Source organism: Nannospalax galili, unplaced genomic scaffold (genome assembly GCF_000622305.1).
Source record: "Nannospalax galili isolate Female #2095 unplaced genomic scaffold, S.galili_v1.0 scaffold561, whole genome shotgun sequence".
Lineage (NCBI taxonomy): Eukaryota > Metazoa > Chordata > Mammalia > Rodentia > Spalacidae > Nannospalax > Nannospalax galili.
This window is the reverse complement of record NW_008344825.1, coordinates 204360-224719: the sequence shown is the minus strand read 5'-3', so window position 1 is coordinate 224719 and position 20360 is coordinate 204360. Positions and strand designations below refer to the sequence as shown.

General features: G+C 41.2%; 1 protein-coding gene across 11 annotated transcripts in view; it reads right to left on the bottom strand.

The window, feature by feature from the left end:
- The window catches only part of Pxk (PX domain containing serine/threonine kinase like), a 51709-nt gene extending 41196 nt beyond the window's left edge, over nt 1–10513 (bottom strand). For 10 of the 11 annotated variants that reach the window (XM_029567387.1, XM_029567388.1, XM_029567389.1 and 7 more), the window contains exons 1-2: nt 10467–10513; nt 7593–7640 (exon numbers count right to left, since the gene is read on the bottom strand). The gene's annotated coding sequence lies outside the window, so the exon portion shown is untranslated. The remainder of the gene's footprint in view (nt 1–7592; nt 7641–10466) is intronic. The other variant, XM_029567390.1, reaches the window with a different exon arrangement.
- Nucleotides 10514–20360: the final 9847 nt, after the last annotated feature.

The following is a 20360-nucleotide window of genomic DNA, read 5'->3' as shown; positions in this document are numbered from 1 at the left end:
GTGTGTGTGTGTGTGTGTGTGTGTGTGTGTGTGTGTGTGTGTGTTCAGTTCACTACTGTTTACAGAAGTTGGGGAGGAAGAAAACGTAAATTCAGGTGCTTAATCCATGATGTTTTCCATTTAAAATACCTGAGTCTATTTTTAAGCTTAGAAAATAAAGCATCAGGTTTGCATTTTAATTCAGTGAGCAAAGTCACTTTCAAAGTGACACTTTCAAAGCTACAGTGCTGTTTGACACCTGTTTTGGGGGGTTTTGTTGTTGTGTTTTTTTTTTGTTTTTTGTTTTTTTTTTTAAAAAGCAGTCCAAGTGGCATGGATATTGACTGAGGGTAAGATCTAAAAAGAAGGGCATCTAGCTGGACATGGTAGTGCACGCCTTTAACTTGGGAGACAGAGGCAGGCGGATCTCTGTGAGTTCAAGTCCAGCCTGGTCTACATAGTGAGTTCCAGGACAGCTGGGGCTACAGGGAGACCCTGTCTCAAAAAAAAAAAAGGGGGGGGGGCATCTTGAATTCAGAAAAAGATGCAATGTAAATGTAAGCTACTCACATAGGCAAATCTAACTTAGGTTCCACTCTAGATTTTTTTCAAGCAACAATGTTCAGCCAAACGAATACCTTGACTTGATATAAGACATGATGTAATTTTTTAAAAATATTTTAGTTATTATTTTTATATGTGTGTATTGCCTGAACATAGGTAAGTGCACCCATGTCGTGCAATGCCTGCGGATGACAGAAGAGGCTGTCAGATCCCCTGGAACTGGAATTATGGACAGTTGTTAGCTGCCATGTGGGTGCTGAGATTTGAACCAGGGTCTTCTACAAGAACAGCCAGTGTTCTTAACCACTGAGCCATCTCTCCAGCCCTGATAACAGTAATTTTAAAAAAGAGATTGGCCAACAATTCTAAGTTGCCTGTTCTCCAACATAATAATGAAAATATGCCAGACACAATTAGTATACATTTTCTATCAAAGCATAATTCATTGCCAGATAAAACACTAAATTTCAGGTCATTTTCCTTATAAAAACAATTAAGCTTTAACTACTTGAAGTTTCTTCACTTAATTTTAGTTTAAAAAAAATTCAAGAAGTGATTGCAGTTTATTAGCTAAATAAAATGCATACTTAGAACAAAGTCAGCTATTACACAAGCAAACCAATGACTATTTGAATTTTTTGCTCAGGAGTAGAAAGTATTAAAGAGTAACACAGTCTAAAATATAACTGGTGTATCCTTAGAAATATAGTTTATGAAATTGCAGAATATAGCCTTTTTTAATATACCCACGGATATTTTGTGTAAATATAGGACATACACATGGGGGCATGAAAATGCCAAATTTTCCCATATCTTCAGGCATGGTGGCACACGCCATTGATCTCAGAACTCCAGAGACAGAGGCAGGTGCAGGTGGATCTCTGTGAGTTCAAGGCCAGCCTGGTCTACATAACGAGTTCCAGACAAGCTGGGGCTACAGGGAGACCCTGTCTCAAAAAGACCAAAAAGAAAAAGAAAACTCCAAAGTGATTCTTATATACTGGCTAGCAAGCTCAGGTTGCTAATTTTTATTCTCTACTATGAGATGTTTACAATACTCATTTCCTATTCTTTCTAAACTACAGAAGAAAGAAAATTCCTTTTGCTTATGAAACAAGGCTTTAAAATCTACCATTATCTATTATGAACAGATTTGCCTACATGGTCCATATAACAGCACCAACTAAATCCTACATCATCCCAAATGGAGGCATTGGATTCAAACCCTCAATATTTTGGCTATTTTCCTCCATTCACAGTAGAATATGAGAATGAATTTGATAAAATGTCTTTTTGTTTGAGTCAGGGTAGCCTGGAACTCTCTAAGTTGCTGAGGATGACCTTGATATATCCTTAAGGATATCCTCCTGCCTCTACTTCCCAAGTGCCAGGACTGTACATGTGCATCACCATGCCTTATTTTATGTGGTGCTAGGGAACTGAACCCAGTTCCTCAATCATGCTAGGCAAGCATTCTACCAACTGAGCTACATTCCCTGCCCAAAATGTCTGTTGTGAATAGTGAGAACACCAAGCTTCAACCAATACATTTTACCCTTTCTTCCTTTCTTTTTTCTTCCTTTTTCCCTCCATCTCTCCCTCCCTTCTTTTCTTACATGTACATGGTGTGTGTCATGCATGTGCGTGTGTGTGTTTGTGTGCATACACAGGAGTGCACATGCCATAACGCACATGTGGAGGTCAGAGGACAACTCTAGGTAACAGTCTTCACCACCTTCCACCTTGTCTGAAACAGGGTATTTTTGTTTCCCGCTGCATATGCCAGGCCAGCCGATCCTTGAGCTGTGAATTCTTCTGTCTCTGCCTCCCATCTCACTGTATGAACACTGGGATTATAGGTATGTGTTATTGCTCCTGGCTTTATGTGGGTTCTAGAGATTTGAACTTGAGTCCTCACACTCGCATAGCAAGCACTTTACACACTAAGCCATTTCTTCAGACCCCAATCTTTTTCAAACTTCATTTCATACAAGGAAAATGTACTGATCTGCCCAGGCATCCTATCACTTCTCCCAAATCGTATTTCTTTTGCCAAGAGATGTGATTATACTGTCCCTGCTATGTCAGAGAGGAATAAATATCCCCAAGAACTAAAATTACAATGGGTGCTAATTTTTAAACCTTATCTTTTAAAAAGATTAGCAATCAAGAGACATTTGTTTCCTGCTTTGGCTCTCTCCTGTGACTTCTACAATATTCCTGGTACAGACTATAAACTTTAGAACTCCAAAGACTAATTAGAGGGCAGGGAAAAAGAATCCTAGCACACAGAGTATAGCCAGTAAGCCACTGATGCCCTAGATACCGTCACACTGGCGATTTCAAGGCAGGACATAGCCTCACTTTTGTAATTTGCCCCTTTCCTTTTTTTGTTGTTTGTTGCTGTTGTTGTTTGGGGGGATCAAACCACTGGACTGTCCCCCAGGATCAGAGAGGCAGCAGCCAGCAGCAGAAGTCAGACATATTCTATTAGCAATTAGGTGCTTGGGTAACTTTCCATGATGCAGGCTGGGCAGTTCAGCTTGGGATTGGTTGGTCTTTGGATAAGCAGAGGGACTTTCCCAGGCTAAGTTTGGACCCGCCATTTTAGGAGTCTGTCAGCAACCTAACATTCCAGCCTTTTATTGATAGAAGGGGCGACAGTGATCTTTCTTTAGCTACTTCCTGCTGGACAGGGATGTTGGCAAAGAGAGGTGGTCTCAAAAGGCTGGAACATCAGTCTGAAGTGCAGGGTCAGGTGAGCAGGTGGTGGTAGGAGACCTGAGGGAATGTGGTAATAGCATCTGGTTCACTGATCATAAGGTTAGCTCACTGATTCTGTCCCAAACTGTGTCAGAGGGCAAGCGGGACAGAGCTGGCAGAGGCAAAATGGTCCACGGTCCATATCACAGGCAGGAGTGTCTGGTCAGCAGTTTGGTTCAGTAAAAAGAGGAACCTGATCTTAGAAAAACCAGGCATTCCTCCTGGGTTTTTGGTACTATATGTATGGAAACGTGCGTGAAGACCACTGCCCAAGACACCTTCGTGGGGGACAGAAGTTTATTGGGGGGAATCAAACCACTGAACTGCCTCCTAGGATCAGAGAGACAGCCGTAACTTTCTGCTTTCATGTGCCCTATGTGTTCCCTTCTTGAGCTCCTGTGAAGACATAGAAGGGGAAGGGGAAAACAAAGCCAGTAGAGAAGTCTCCTGAGGTCCATTCACAACTACTTCAGAGCAGCAATGCAAAGGGGGATGTGCCCCAAGGTGGAGACTGAAACCCATCCTCTGGCCTCACAGAAGCTAGAAGTTTGTAAGTTACAGAACAAACTGTACTGAAGTTTACGGGAAACTACTTTTTATCTGGAAGAAAACCCTCCAAACTGCTCGTTTCTCCTTGCCCCTTTCCATTACTAGATCTTAGCGATTTGCAAATTACCTTCAATCATATGCCAGTAAGTGTCCTAGAAAGTACTAAACTTTCAACAAATCCTTAATTTATCTCAGCACACAATAAGTTCTCTAAGGTCAACAATAGTCAGTAAAATTTGAATCATAAAACACATGTACTATATAAGAGACTTCAGAAGTCACCAAGTTCAAACTCTTCATTTGAAAAGGGGAAAATGGGGCCTAAGAGAAGGAATGACTGACCCAGGGTCTAATACCAGGCCAAAGTCTGGGTCTTCCCGGTCTAAGGACAAACTGAGGTTCTTTCTCTCTGCTCAGTTCTCAGCAACTTGACTACCTGGTCCTTATCTTTTTCTTTGTTGCATCCTGTGTCTCCCTAGATGGCTGTTAATTTGATACTGCATTTATTTAAAATAAGGCACTGGGTTTTCTATTGTTTCTGTGAAATATGATCACCATAAGAATTTGGAAAACATAGACTTTTTTCCTATTTTTCTACATGAGTTTGAGCAGAACTAGAAAGTGCCAAACATTATGAAGAACCAGAAAAAAAATCATAACCCATAATCTTGGCAACTTGTAGGGATCACCATCATTAACATTTTGGAGTAACTCCTTCCAATCTTTTTTTCCCTAAATATTTCATATAATTATAAGTTCACATTCTACATTGTCATTTTCACTACAGTATATTCCTGTGGGACTCAGACCCACTCCATACAAGGACTACTTTTCTCTTTCTTCAGTAGGAATTCATTTATTTAGAGAGTAATCAGATACTCAAAACCATGGTCACAGTTTCATTCTGTGGTTTGGGAGTCTTTTTGGTCTATTTTATGGAAACTGTTTTGAAATTATTTTGCTGCCAAAAACCTTCATGTGCTTTCTTCTGTTTACTTGAATTAAGGAAAACATCCCACTGCGAGATGTGGTGACACATTTCTGCAATCCCAGCATTTGGGAGATGGAGGCAGGATCAGGAGTTCAGTGTCACATTGGGCTACATAGTGAGTTGGAGGCCAGCCTAGGTTATGTGAAACCCTGTCTCAAAAAATAAACCTTCCACAGACAAGTACAGCACGTAGATATTTGCACTTAAAATAAAATACACATTGAAAGTGCCAATTTTACAAAGGACAGTTACACTGAAGCAAAACAAAACTATTCTATGATGATGTACACCTGGATTCCGAGAACTTGGGAGGCAGAGGCCAGCCTGGTCTGTATCTAAGTTCTAAGCCAGTTAGGGCTCCATGACAAGACCCTGTCTTAAAAAATAACAATAAATAAAAAGTAAATAAGCCAAAATTGAGAAGTCAAAGAGATTCAACATTATATTCCCATAGTAAGAAAACAGAAGGTGAAACCCTTCTCTTTACACTCTTACCCCAGTCTCAAAGGCCAGCTCTAAGCAACTTCAATTTTTAGAATTATTTATCCCATAATTCTTACTTAGTCATAGCAAAAAGATATTGCACAATGATCACACCCCCTTCTCTAATACTGGGCAAAGGTTCATTTGGGCACAAAGGTAGAAATTCATAGTAGACTCAGTGTTAATTCCCCAAATGCATCCACCACTGTGAAAATGCACACGGACCACTGCATGAGGGAATGTAAAGGGAAAACCTCCTACTGGAACAAACTGCACTTGGTGCCTGGCTTTTGTCTAAGTGCAAAGAATAAGCTATTAAAAGCCACTAAAGAAACCAAGGAAGCCCATCAATAAGGAAAATTCAATCTCTGTCAACATGTTTATTAACTAGAGATTCAAACTGGCAATACTAAAACTAAAAAAAAGATAGGCGCTGATAGAGCTCAGTGATAGAGCACTTGCCAGCATGTGTAAGCTCTGGGGTTCAATCCTCAGTCCTTAAAAAAAAAAATTAAATACAGCATGGATCAAACGCATGACAAACACAGCAATTACATAATTACGCATTGGTCTGCAGATTCGTAGGCCAATTACAGAAGAAAAAGTACTCATGCTTTTAGCAGTAAATAACATTAAAAACTGGAACCTAACAATGCTTTTTTCTGGTCTGACAAAACATGGCCTTATAAAGGGCTTCCTTCCACGCAGAATTCCTCCTGACCTTGGTGGACAACATCAGAGGTCACCCAGAATATATGTGATGGCTAACTTGCCAATGAAGGGAGCAGTCCTTTACCTCCCAGCAGATCTGATCATCAGCTAAGCACTCTGGCTCAGATTGAAAGGGTTAGTTTCTATTACCACTCAAATCTGAGGAATAACATGGGCCAGAGTCTTCAGTAATCCATGGCACTTGAAGACCAATATGCTGCAAGAAAATGGTTGGCATGGCCAGATCTTTTGAGGGTATCAAAGCTTCTCTAGGAGCCTTCAATCACTTCTGGCACTGGCTGTATTTTCAGACAAATCCTTTGAAGCACTTCCTTTTTTTGATTATGGACACTGGGTTAGAACATTTAAATCAAATGGATTTAGAAATGCATAATTAAGGGGCTGGAGAGATGGCTCAGCCTTTAAGAGCACTGGTTGCTCTTGCAGAGGATCTGGATTTGATTCCCAGCACCCACATGGCAGCTAACAACCATCTGTAACTGCAGTTCCAGGGGAATCCTATGTCCTCTTCTGACCTCTGCAGGCACTGCACAACACAGGCTCACTTACATACATGCAGGCACACACATACACACACAAAATAATAATAAAAATAAATACATTAAAAAAATCAAGCTGGGCGTGGTGGCACACGCCTTTAATCCCAGCACTTGGGAGCCAGAGGCAGGTAGATCTTTGTGAGTTCAAGGCCAGCCTGGTCTACATAGTGAGTTCAGGTCAGCTGGGACTACAGGGAGACCCTGTCTCAAAAAGACAATAAATAAATAAATAAATAAATAAATAAATGCCTACTTCAGATAAATAAACTAGTAAAGGGTTAAGTCTCTACTGTTACTGTTTAATGTTGATCTGCAGTGCTTACTGCACAGCCCAAAAAACACAGAAGAGAGTCCCAGCACCATCTACTTAACTCTAGCAACCTGTATAGTCAGTCCTAATCTGCAAAAGAAGGTAATCTATCAGCACCTATGACTGTGGTGAGGACACAGTCTGTCACAAAGGTATTTAGTTGTAAAGTGACTATTACAAATCACATGTTTGTTCGCAGAACTTTTTTTTTAGAGTCACACATCATCTGTTTAAAGTATGAAGTTTGCCAGGGAAATTTATTAATTTTTAAACTCATGATATTGCCATTCGCTACAGTTTGGATCTTGAATGTCCCTCAAAGGCCCATTAGGTGTCAGAGGCTTGGTCTCCACAGTGGTGCTACTGGAAGGCCATGGGATATTTATGAACAGAACTTTAGGTTATTGGGATGTGTCCTTGAAGGGGACTGCACCCTTTCTCCATTCTCTTTCTGCTTTCTGGCCACACATACATGGTTTTCCTCTACCATACATTCCCACCATGATGTTGCCACAGTCATGGGCTGAAACCCCCAAACTATGAGCTAAATTAGCCCTTTCCTCTTGATAAATTGGTTATCTGAGGTATTATAATAATGGAAAACTGAGAAACATACCACTTCTAATCAACAAGACATCATAAGCAATTAGTGTCTATGTCATTAGAGATTTGAAACATTTACCTGCAAGCTGTTGTTCAGTAAATCAAAGTCACTGTATCTTCTAACAATCTGTAAAGAGACAAGACAGTGATGTTTTGATTCGGCAAAGATAGCAATTTCCACCTTCCTGACTTGGTATTTCCTGACACTCTAGAGCTGAGCCCTGTGCTGAGTAAAGGCGTCCTGGTGCTGCCTTGCTTGACTCAACAGGCCCAAAAAGTGGACCTAGCAGTAACCAGAGGTTGGCTGGGCTGCAGAAAATGGGCATCAACACACATAAGCGACTGAAACCAGAAAAAGGTTTTGGATTTTGTTTTTCAGGACAGAATATCTTTCCTATTAACTGAGCACATGGAGAGATGGATTAATGACTTACAAAAAAGAAAACAAAGTTTTACTGAGCTTAAATGAAAACAAAAGGAAGTGGATCATTTTGAGGCCATCTGTTCCATCAGGGATAAAACTCCACCCAGTTAAAATGCCACCTCCCCTACAACTGTACCTGTGGTAGGGCTGCCTCACCCCTTGGCTGACAGTCCTCCTCCACTGTCTATATACTGTCTTTGCTGATTAGAACACAGCCAAATCCTACTAGCCTGGGGTAAGGAAATCATTTTGCTTTTGAATAGTTTGACTTTATTAGTGGTTCTCAAATATTAGTATGCAGAAGAATCACCTGGATACTACTTAGAACCCCATCTAAAGAGAATTTAGTTCAGTTGGAGCCTAAAAGTCCCTTTTTGTCAAGAAGCCCCAGGCTTATAATGCAGTAGACTTAGATAATAGTTTAGAAAACTTTTTTAAAAATATTTATTATTTTTATTTTATGTATATGAGTGTATTGCCTGTATGTATGTGAGTGCATCCATGTCGTGCAATACTGTGGAGGTCAGAAGGGGGCTTTGGATTCCCCTGGAACTGGAGTTAAAGACGGTTCATAGCCGCCATGTGGGTGCTGGGAATTGAACCTGAGTCCTCTGCAAGAGCAGTTGGTGCTCTTAACTTCTGAGCCATCTCTCCAGCCCCTAGAAAATTATTTTTAAAATATTTTTAATTTATTATTTTTATTTCATGTGTAATGAGTGTATAGCCTTCAAAAATGGGCACCCGTGTCTTGCAATGCCCACAGAGGTCATAAGAGGGCATCGGATCCCCGAGAACTGGAGTTAGGGACAGTTGTTACCTGCTATGTTACCTGCTGGGAATCAAACCTGGGTCCTCCGCAAGAGTAGTCAGTGCTCTGAATCACTGAGTCATCTCTCCAGCCCCATAGTTTAGACAACTATTATCTAGGCTTGATTATTCTGATACAACATTGCTTGCCAAATACATCAAAAAAGTTATATGTGAATCCACCCCCAACAATAAGAAAGCACAAAGTAGGTTAGTGCTTAACTATAGAAAACATGCAAATTTCATCTCTGTTCCACTAAAGGTCTAGGTGTGACCTCAGACTGTTACTGATCTCGCCAATGTAAAACAGGAACAGTACTGTTACAGAGAAATAGTTTCAAAGAGTAAAATAATGTGCTTAAATCAGTGTTGAAACTTCATAAATACTCAACAGATAGTAAATGTAATAAATATTCAAACAAAAAGCAGTTTGAAACTCTAGGCAAAGAAAAGACCAATTCTGCGCCACTGTGGTCAGACTGCCTAAGCTGAAAGCCAAGGCTTGAGGCTGTAAAGCACAAGGTGAGATTTTTAGAAGTGGTAGGATGGCAAACGTAATTACTAAAACAAGAAAGGGCCCCATACAGAATTCAGCTACCCCCTGCAATCCAACTGAGGTGGGAATGGCCTAGCTCTCTCTGAGGTCAGCACTGATGAAAAGCAGAGTCAAAGACCTCAAGAAGGACAATGGAGGAGGAGCTGCCCACAGTGGACTTGGGTGTCCATGAAATGTAGTGACCACACTGTACAATATTTAGGACACTTTTTACCTGTAACCCTCTCAGCTGTAACTTTCTGGGTTTAGCTAGAGAATAAGTTTCTAGATACTCTTCCTGGTAGCACCATATACAATTTAATCAAGCTGCTAGGAACAGAAAAGCTTTTTATAATGCATGTCTTAATGCTAGAGGCCTAGAGCTGGAGCAATGACTCAAGAGTTAAGAGCACATATTGCTCTTGCAAAAGTCCCAAGTTTGGTTCCCAGCACTCATATTTGGCAGCTCACATCTCCCTGTAATTCCAGCTCCAGGGGATCTAACTCACTCTTCTGGCCTCTGTGGGCACGGCACTCATATAGACAAACCCACACTCAAACACATATACGCATAATTAAAAATAATTTTTCTAGGGGCTGGAGAGATGGCTCAACAGTTAAGAACACTGACTGTTCTTGCAGAAGACCCGGGTACGAATCCCAGCACCCACATGGCTGCTAACAACTGTCTGTAACTCCAGTTCCGGGTATCCAACAGCCTCTTCTGTCCTCTGCAGGCATTGCATGCTACAGGTGCACTTACCCACATGCAGGCATAATACTCATATACATAAAATAAAAATAATAAAATATTTTTAAAAATTAATTTTTCTAGGGGCTGGAGAGATAGCTCAGTGTTTAAAAGCACTGACTGACCAAGGTTCGGCTCGCAGCACCCACATGGTGGTTAACAATCATCGAAATCTCCAGTTCCAGGGGAATCTGATGCGCTCTTCTGACCTCCGTGGGCATTGCATGACACAGGTACACTTAACATATATGCAGGCAATACACTCATACATAATTTTTTTTTTAATTTTCTAAAAGCAAAAGGGTTACATACTTAAAAGAAACATGATTTATAATACATGAATATTCTGATTTCCAGATTTTTAGATACTTGGAGACCGAGTTTTGGCCAAAGTTTAAACATTTTTTTTTTTTCTAACAGACAAAAAAATGCTTACCTGCCAGCTGTTTTCCACAGAAATTCCTCTTTGTACCCGGATGATATATTCCTAAAAGTAGTGGAGGAAAGAAAGAATCTTAGTCATAAAATAAAGAAGTGGGTTGGGGTGTGGCTTGGTGGTCAAGCACTCATGTAGCGTGAAGAAGGCTCTGGGTTCAGTCCTTAGCCTAGAGCAGGGAGAGCCAGCCATGGTGGTCATGTAATCCCAGTGCTAGGGAGACTAAAACAGGAGAAAGCCAAGTTTGAGGTCAGTCTGGGCTGTATAGCAAGAGTCTGTTTCAAAAAGAAAAAAAAAGTGGGGTGGATGCCAGATAAATGTAAGATTTCAGAGAAAAGAAAATGACAGGTCAAAGCATAGAGTCTCTAATCTGGAAATCCCAAATCAAATCTAATGCATTCTGAGAACTGGCATCATACTCAAAAGGTTTCAGATTTAGCAGGATGGTGGCATGATGCCTGAAGGACCCTGCATCCCAGCACTCAGGAAATAGAGGTAGGAGAAGCATGAGTTTGAGGCCAGCCTGGGCTCTGTGTGTGTGTGTGTGTGTGTGTGTGTGTGTGTGTGTGTGTGTACACAGAGATCCTGTATCAAAAAAAATGTAAAAATAGATTAAAAAATACCTCAGAGCAAAGAAAATTTCAGGCTGAGCATCTCTAATCTGAAAATCAAAAAAATCCTCTGAAATCTAAAATATTTTTGAGTACAAGGTGGAGGCACATTCTTATATCCCCAGCATTCTGTAATCCCAGCACATGGAAGGCACGAAAATCACCAGTTCAAGGCCAATTTTGGCTACACAGTGAGACTGTATTTAAAAAAAAAAAAAAGAAGTTTCAATTCACAAAAATTCAATTTAAATAAATAAAAAATAAAAACATCAACAAGAATTTCTATATAATTAGATAAACTCATTCTAAAGTTCATATAGAAAAATAAGCATTTAAGATGAGCCAAAAAGACTTTGAAACAGATGATTAATAAGGATACTAGACCAACACAGAGAAGTGTTTGTTTTTTTTGTTTTTTTTTTTTTCTTTTTGAGACAGGGTCTCCCTGCAGCCTCAGCTGGCCTGGAACACATTATGTAGACCAGGCTGGCCTGGAACTCACAGAGATCCGCCTCCCTCTGCTGGGATTAAAGGTGTGCACCACCATGTTCGGCCACAGAAAAGTTCTATGAAAAAAAAAAGTTTCAGATTTTTAGCCTGAGGCTGTAGCCCACTGATAAAGCACTTGAGTACCCTGGGTTTGATCCCTAGCACTGAGGGGGTAAAGTTTCAGATTTTGGAGTACTCTGGATTTTCAGTATCGGGTACTCAAGCAGCAATACCATGCTAATATCCCCAAATTTGACACTGAATCTTCTAGTCCTTGGCATTTTGACTAAGTGACATCCAACCAATGCCCGAGATGGAGAAGAACATTCCATAAAGACAAAATTGAGATGGGATCAGCTATCTTATTGTTCTTCTGTTTTGTTTTCTGTTTTCTGGTATGTTAGTTTCTGCTCTAGTCTATACTTATTTCCTTCTGCTTGCTTCTTTTTTCCCTTAGGCTTCTGGGATACAGCTGAAATTGCTAATTGGGTGCTAGTCTCCTTTTTATTTTATTGATTTTTTTGTAAATTTTTTATTTAATTTTTGTGTATTTCAGGCTATTTCAGGCAGAACATCTTAATCATCTTTTTTTTTTTTTTTTTCTCTTTTTGAGACAGGGTCTCCCTAGCTGTCCTGGAACTCACTATGTAAACCAGACTGGCCTTGAATTCTTAATCATCTTTATACCCGCTTCCCCACTGGCACCTTCCCATAGCCCCCCTACCAGAATTCATACATTCTGTCATTTGTGTTAAGGCCTATCAAGTCAAGTTAGGATCCCCAGATATCCCTCAGTATAAGTTCATCCACTGAGGTCTAGTCAGTCTAACTAGAGTCCCTCCCTTTAAGAAGATCAGCTCTTAGGCCAGGCATGGTGGTCCAGGACTTTAATCCCAGCACTTGGGAGGCAGAGGCAGGTGGATCTCTGTGAGATTGAAGCCAGAGTTCCAGGCTACAGGGAGGCCCTGTCTCAAAAAGACAAACAAACAAACAAAAAAGATCAGCTCTTCCTCACCTAGCAATAATCAGCTGCCAATAATTCTTTGTCTAAGACTGGGGCCTGCTGTCCATTTCCACAGTTCTGTGCTGGGTTTTTGTCTGCTTGAGTTTGCGTGGGTCTTGTGCATCCTGACACCATTGCTGTATGTTCCTATGAGAAGGGTTCCAGGAGCCCGTAGGACTCTATTTCTGTATGGTCACGCACCTCCTCCTTGGCTCTTACAATCTTTCCGCTCCCTCTTCCTCAATGGTTCCTAAGCCCCAAGTGGGTGGGGTTTAATATTAGAATCCTGTTTAAGGACCCACATTCTGTAAACTCTTATTCGTTATGCTTTGACCATTTGTGACCTTTTGTAATCCTGGCCCGCTGTTGCATGAGGGAGCTTCATGGAAGAGAATTGAGAGATGCATTGGTGTTCTCTTTATCCCTTGTTCTATGTTCCGTGAGCCTTAGATGTAGAGGTTGCATCCTAGATGTGCCACTTAGGCTTGGGCAATTCACAATCTCTATGTATGACCAGGTGTGGAACTTTGTAATAATCTCTGTTGCAAAAGAAGCTTCATTAATGAGTGATGACTAGCATACTTGCCTATAAATATAAGGATCCATATTTTGCACATAGTAAGAAATTACATTTGTCTAGGGATGTGACAGCTTTGGGGTTTTCTCTAAGATTTGTGATCTCTCCAGCTATGTGTATTTGGCTAGGTTTATAGTACCAGACATGAGTTTCCTCCTATTGAGTGGACTTTAAGTCCAATTAGGAAGCTGCTGATCACCCTCAAGATAAAAGTGCCACTACTGCACCAATGTCATTTGCTGTGCCAGTCACTGATGTGGTTATTAGGTCTTAAAGCTGGGGTTGGACCATCGATTGATATTCTCCCTTGGCAGCTTTGTAGTGCTCTCCAAAGCTGTGAGAGCTAGCCTTCAGGGGAGGTGGCTTCCAGGTCAATTCTAGCTCCATTGCTCCAAATTCTGTGTCTGAAGTATATCCGTCTTCTGCAACAGGGTCTTACCTTCAAGTTCTGGGAGGCCATTAAGGACTGTGGCAATAGCCTATGTAATTTTGGGAGTCTCTTGGACTACCCTGGCCAACAACTCAAAGGAAGGTTTCTCCTGTCTGACACTGTTTCTTATTATGTATTCTCCTTCTTTTACATAAGCATTTGACACTTACATATCCCTCTTAGCACTCTTTTAGATGTGTCTCACAAATTTTGATCTGTTGTTCTAGAGGAAGAAATGTTTCCTCATCTCTCCTTGTAACTGATATTAACAGGAAAAAGCATAGCAAATTTGTTTATAAGTTTTATGTGACATGGAGTCTTCAGAAATTAAAACATACGGGCTGAAGATCTAGCTCAGCGATTAAGAGCACTGGCTGCTCTTGCAGAGAACCTGGGTTCAAATCCCCGTACCCACATGGCAGCTAACAACCATCTGTAACTCCAGTTCCAGGGGATCCAACACCCTATTCTGACTTCTGAGGGCAACGCATAACACGGGTACATTTATATACATGTAGGCAATACACTCATATACATTTAAAAAAAAAAAGAAGGGGCTAGACAGATGGCTCAGTAGTTAAGAGCACTGGCTGTCCTTGCAGAGGACCCAGGTTCAATTCCCAGCACCCACATAGCAGCTAGCAACCATCTGTAACTCCAGTTCCAGGGAATCTGATGCCCTCTTCTGATCTCCGGGGGCATTGCACGACACGGGTGCACCTACCTACATGCAGGCAATATACTCATACACATAAAATAAAATAAGTAAAATATTTTAAAAAGAAATTAAGATAGAAACACTCAAGGAAAACTGTCTATTTTCTGTGTTTATATTCAATAAAGAATGGACAGCCATTCCAGTTCCAGGGAATCTGATGCCCTCTTCTGATCTCCGGGGGCATTGCACGACACGGGTGCACCTACCTACATGCAGGCAATATACTCATACACATAAAATAAAATAAGTAAAATATTTTAAAAAGAAATTAAGATAGAAACACTCAAGGAAAACTGTCTATTTTCTGTGTTTATATTCAATAAAGAATGGACAGCCATTTAGAAATGGGTTTGGACTAAATGATATGGCTTGTTTTTGAAATAGGTCCCTCTATGTAACCCAAGCTGACCTTAAACTTGCAATCCTCTTATCTCAGCCTCCTGAGTGCTGAGAGTAGAGGTATGTGCTGCCATGTCTAGCTGAGGGTACATTCTTACAATGAAAGACAAAATGGGGAAGCTAGGTGGCCTGTCTGCTCAGATTCTTCTCAGTGCCTGTGTGTGGCATCTTTCTTCCTAGGTGAAGGACAGGATCCTTTCTGAAAGGAGAGGCTTAGGATCTACTGTCAGGTAAGATAGATCAAAGAACAAAGACTTTGATGTATCTACAGGTATTTATGAGGGAGTTTCCAGAAAGGGTTAGCTGCAGAGGGAAGACCTGCCCTGAACCAATGGATTCCCAGACTGACTGAACAAAAAGGAGAAGGTGAACTGAGCTCCAGCATCCATCTCCCTTTGCTTCCTGACTGTGGCTGTAACGTGACCTCACACTCCTGCCATCTGTCTTCCCTGCCATGATGGACTGAATTTTCAAACTGTGAGTCAAAATAAACCCTTCCTCCCTTTTGTCAGGTATTTTGTCACAGCAATGGGAAAAAAAATAGTACAGTTTGTTAAAATACAGTTTGGTAATTAAAACTTAAATTAAGTTTTATTCAATCCCTGGATCATATGAGGTGGCAAAAAATAAATAAAAATAAAAATAAACTGACTCTGGAGAACTATCCTCTGACCTCCAAACAAGAGCTGTGGCATGTGTGCACCTGCTCTCTCTCTCTCTCTCTCTCTCTCTCTCTCTCACACACACACACACACACAAATTTAATTTTAAAAACAAATTAAGTTTTAAAGAAACCAGTAAAATTGACTACATATATTTCATGAAGAACTAAATAAACCTATGAAAATTCAAAGAGAAACAGGCTACATTATGCTATATAATTATAGATACAGAAAGAAAGGGAAACAAGATGATTTTGCTCCAAAATATTTTGATTCTGCTTCAATAGAGCAAGTTAGTCCCTGACTATAAAGATCATTTTTTAGATTCCTTGATACCATACAAATTGGCCAAAGGGAGCCAGGCGTGGTGGTGCACACCTTTGATCCTAGCACTAAGAAGGCAATGAGTTTTCTGTGAGTTCAAGGCCAGCCTGGTCTACATAGTTCCAGATCAGCTGAGGCTACAGGGAGACCCTACCTCAAAAACACAAAACAACAAAAAAAAAAACCAAATTGGCCAAAAGGAAATACTTTCACTCGAGTTTCCATTGCAGTAAACTAAAGGAAACATCATGGCTGCCCACTGCTTCCAAACAGCAGCAGCTCTTGTGAAAGCAAAGAGAGCCCTGGAGAATAATGAAGCCAGGCTTCCCCCTGAGATTCGAGCTGCAATGGTACCCAGAGTCCTCTAGTGACTTGTGCTCACCCTTCTTACCCTCTCTGATGTGGAGCAGACTCACAAGAGACTATGAATCACTAAAGCTAAAAAGCAGGAAATGAGCACTAGGAGTCTACACTGCCCAGCCATCTGCTGCCACTTCCCCTCCTGACACCACACCCTTGATCTTAGCATGCAAGGGAGGCTGAACACATGGGCATTTTGGCAAGTCACTATGGTCTTTCAGATTGGACATGTACTAGGATGTGATATACAGCCTAAGTGAGCAAAGAGAGAGAGAATTAAAGGAAACACACTAACCCTGCAGCCCACACTCTTCATTCATCCTTCTGGGAGGCCATCGTGCAGGGTAGATCTCCACTCAGCAAGACACAGTGAGTTGTCCAAAATGGCACAGCTTGGGAGCAGCTGACAGGAACCAGAACCCAAGCCCTGTTCATCCCAACTTTCAGATACAGCTGATTGGCCCCCACTGGCCTGGGAAGTTGTAAGGATGGGCTCTTCTACAGCTCCGGAAAACAGAGGTCCAGGCCAGTAAGATGGCTCAGCAGGCGAAGATGCCTGCCACCAAGCCTGACAGCCTGAGTTTGATCCCAAGAACCCACATAATGGAAGGAGAAAACCAACTCCTGTGGGTTGTTCTGACCTTCACACATGAGCTGTGGAACATTTGTACCCCCCTACACACATACATGCACCCACATACAAACAAATAAGTGTAAAAAGGGTAGGGGTCCACTCTAGTGCACAGAACTCACTAGATCACCCCAATGAGGCATGCCTACTCACGCCAGCCTGAGGGTACAAGAATGGGGCTGTCATTTCTACAACTGTTGATTAATGCTTTCAGCACAGGCCACTTTCCATGCAAGCATCCCATAGATGTGTTTTAGATTTCATCACACAGTGGCTGGCACTCAAAGTTGCCTTGGTTTAACAATATTTTAGGAAAACTTTATTTCGAATCTGCCTTGCACCAAATTACTTAGTAAGGTGACAAACAAACAGCTTTGACAGAAAGGTGTTAAAGGAGCTAAAGCCAAGGCTTAAGGAAACCTTTACATTAGCTTCAAGCCTATGATTTCTTTTCCCTTTTTAAAAGGCACAGCTATCAAATTTTCTCTGATAATTGGAGACGAGAAGCTGTTTGGAAGGTTTATAGATACACTGAAGCTTAACTGTTATACTCTAGAGAACTTAAGAAAAAAAGATTCCTCTGCTTGGTTGGGTCCTAATTCTGTTACTGATTTCCTCTGTCTGGGCTAGACACAGGCCTCGACAAGATAAACATTACGATGATACTTCTCCGCTCTGGAATTTTCATCATTCCCCCTGACACAGGATAAACCCAAATTCCCCAGCCTACCTTCCACATTCTTCCATCTCCTGAGCAAACTGACCTAACCTTTTCTATTTAATCCTTCTCTATGATGCCTTCTAGCCCTGTTTTATTCCTCTAACTTAGCTGTTCCAAATATTCAGAACCTGGGATGTTCAGCTTTTCAAATGTATTACTGCTATTTTTGTCCCATATCTGTTTGGGGAAATGAATCTTGCCAACTGGATTAAGGTCTTGAAGGGCTAGACTCACACTTTTTTGTGTGTTCCAGATCCCACCCTGCACAATGTGAGGTCAACAGCAGAGACTTGCTGAAGGGTATTTGTTGTCTGATTATACCCTTGGGAAGGAGGAAGCCTGCGTACCTACAATTAGGTAGAATCAAATGATACTCTCAAGAAAAGTGCAAATCTCCTAAATCTCAGACTTACCAGCACTCTAAAAGACTTAATATTAGGGGCTAGAGAGATGGCTCAGCAGTTAATAACACTGGCTGTTCTTGCAGAAGACCTGGGTTCCAATCCCAGCACCCATATGGTAGCTAACAACTGTCCCTAACTCCAGCTCCAGGGTATCCAACAGCCTTTTCTGTCCTCCATGGGCACTGCACGACATGGGTGCACTTATCTACATACAGGCAACACACACATACACATAAAATAAAAATAATAAATAAAATATTTAAAAAAGAATTAATATTCAAGTTAGATGTGGTGATCCTTGTTCAGGAAGCTGAAGAAGGAAGATGCTGAGTTTAGGTTCGCCTGTGATTCACAGCAAGACCTTGTCTCAGAAAGAAGGAACGAAGGAGGGAAAGAGGGAGGGAAGGAAGGAGGGAGGGAGGGAGGGAGGGGGAAGGAAGGAAGGAAGGAAGGAAGGAAGGAAGGAAGGAAGGAAGGAAGGAAGGAAGGAAGGAAGGAAGGAAGTTAATTTAGGCTTAGCAAGCTGGTATATGCTTATAATCCCTGCAGTGTGAAAGATGAGGCAGGAGGATCATGAGTCTCAAGCTAGCCTATATAGTGAGATTTTGACTCAAAAATATTTTAATGTTCAAACTTAAAAGACTCACATGGCACAGCAGCTGTAACTCACAGGTAGCAGACAGCACTGCCCTAAAAAACACCAAGTCTTCTGAGGAAATCCCATAATAGAATGAGCTTAGGACTTGTTCAGCTCATTGGTCACTTGCCTGGTTGCTCACAATCTTTAACAGTTCACTTAGAATTAATGATCACTCCTTGCTCTGATATTCATCATTTATCACTATTTCATCTGCATATTTTCAGTGCTAGAACCTACTTTTATTCTATTTCAATTGCTGTGCAGTTCAATAATGTGCAAAAAATACCCTCAAATGACGAAAATACAAAGGGGTTTTAAAGGCATCTGAAGAACAACCACTGTCTTAATGTAAATTCTAGCAGGTAAGTGAAGTCAAGTGTATCTCCTCTCCAACCACATGAACTTTATTTAAGAATTCTAACTAAATAGATCATAAAACTGTATATTTTATGCAAAATGGAATTCCCCAGTTTGCTTTATATAAAACAAAATCTGCAGTTTTATTCTATTCCCAGAACAGACAAAGAACACTCCACAAATTTACTTTGATCCCTGCAGTGAAAACAACCAGGAGCCTGCTGTCTCTCCCTTCTCAGGGCCTTTTGAAGTGCATGCTCTCCTCTAGGGGATGGTCTCCCAACTGAAGAGCTGACCTGCTAAAGGGCAGCTGATGCTCCAGTTAGGAGAAATTGTACAAGAAAGCACTCTGAACTCCTTTGACCTCAGACATGGTTACAGAATATATGCAGCTTGTTTGCTTTTAAGACAGTCTCTCACTATGTAGCCAAGGCTGACCTAGAATTCATGATCCTCCTGCCTCAGCTTTCCATAGACATGTGCCACCTGGCTCCTGGATGCAACAAGTTAAATAACCAACTCCTGTAGAATTTTATAGTACAGGGACCCTTAAATGATACCAAAGAAAATGATATAATTTGTTAAAATGGGAACTCAATAACTCTATCTCACATGAAAGCAAAGCATAAGCACCCAAAGGTACCCCAAACAAAAGCTTGGTTAAATGAACTATAACTTTCACTTAATTAATAATCACAACACCTAAAAACTGTGGAAATGAAGGGAGGACATGCTCAAAGTATTATCCACCATGTAACTAACTAGCTAGAGAGACAGTGAGGCAGGCAAGCTGATCTGCTAGCAGCATGGCTTTTCTGTGGCTCTAGACCTGGAGGCCCATCCCCTCACACTCTTAGCTGGAACTGACCTGAGTACTGCTGAAGGCTTCAGTATCCCCTCCTGGGGCTGTTCTTTGCTACTGGCTCCTTTCTACCGTTTCAAAGACAGGCCTCCTAGAAGTCCTGGTGCTTAGGAGGACACTGGGTAATAGTCAACCACAACAGGCACCTGGACTCAAGGCCCAGTCACCACTTTGAGGTTTTTCTGGCCTAACCTTTCTGAGCCTCAGTTAACAGCTCTGCAAAAACCATACCTTCCAACCAGGGCTGTGGTAATTATCAAATGAGACATAATATTGAGAGTACCAGTAAAATGGCCATCTTTGTTAATTTTCAAGATGTCTTCAGGTCAATGTTCTAAAGCATGGGAAATGGTAGCAACACTAGGAATGTGTAAGGAAGAAAACAAAAGCCTATCCTCTTGAGCATGAGGAACGTTATTAGCTTCTGTTTCCTAAGGAGTATTACCCTGCCCCTTATCAAATGAGACATAATATTGAGAGTACCAGTAAAATGGCCATCTTTGTTAATTTTCAAGATGTCTTCAGGTCAATGTTCTAAAGCATGGGAAATGGTAGCAACACTAGGAATGTGTAAGGAAGAAAACAAAAGCCTATCCTCTTGAGCATGAGGAACGTTATTAGCTTCTGTTTCCTAAGGAGTATTACCCTGCCCCTGTGTCTCATCTTCCTAATGAGTATTAACCAACCCCCCCCCCCCCCCCCCCTC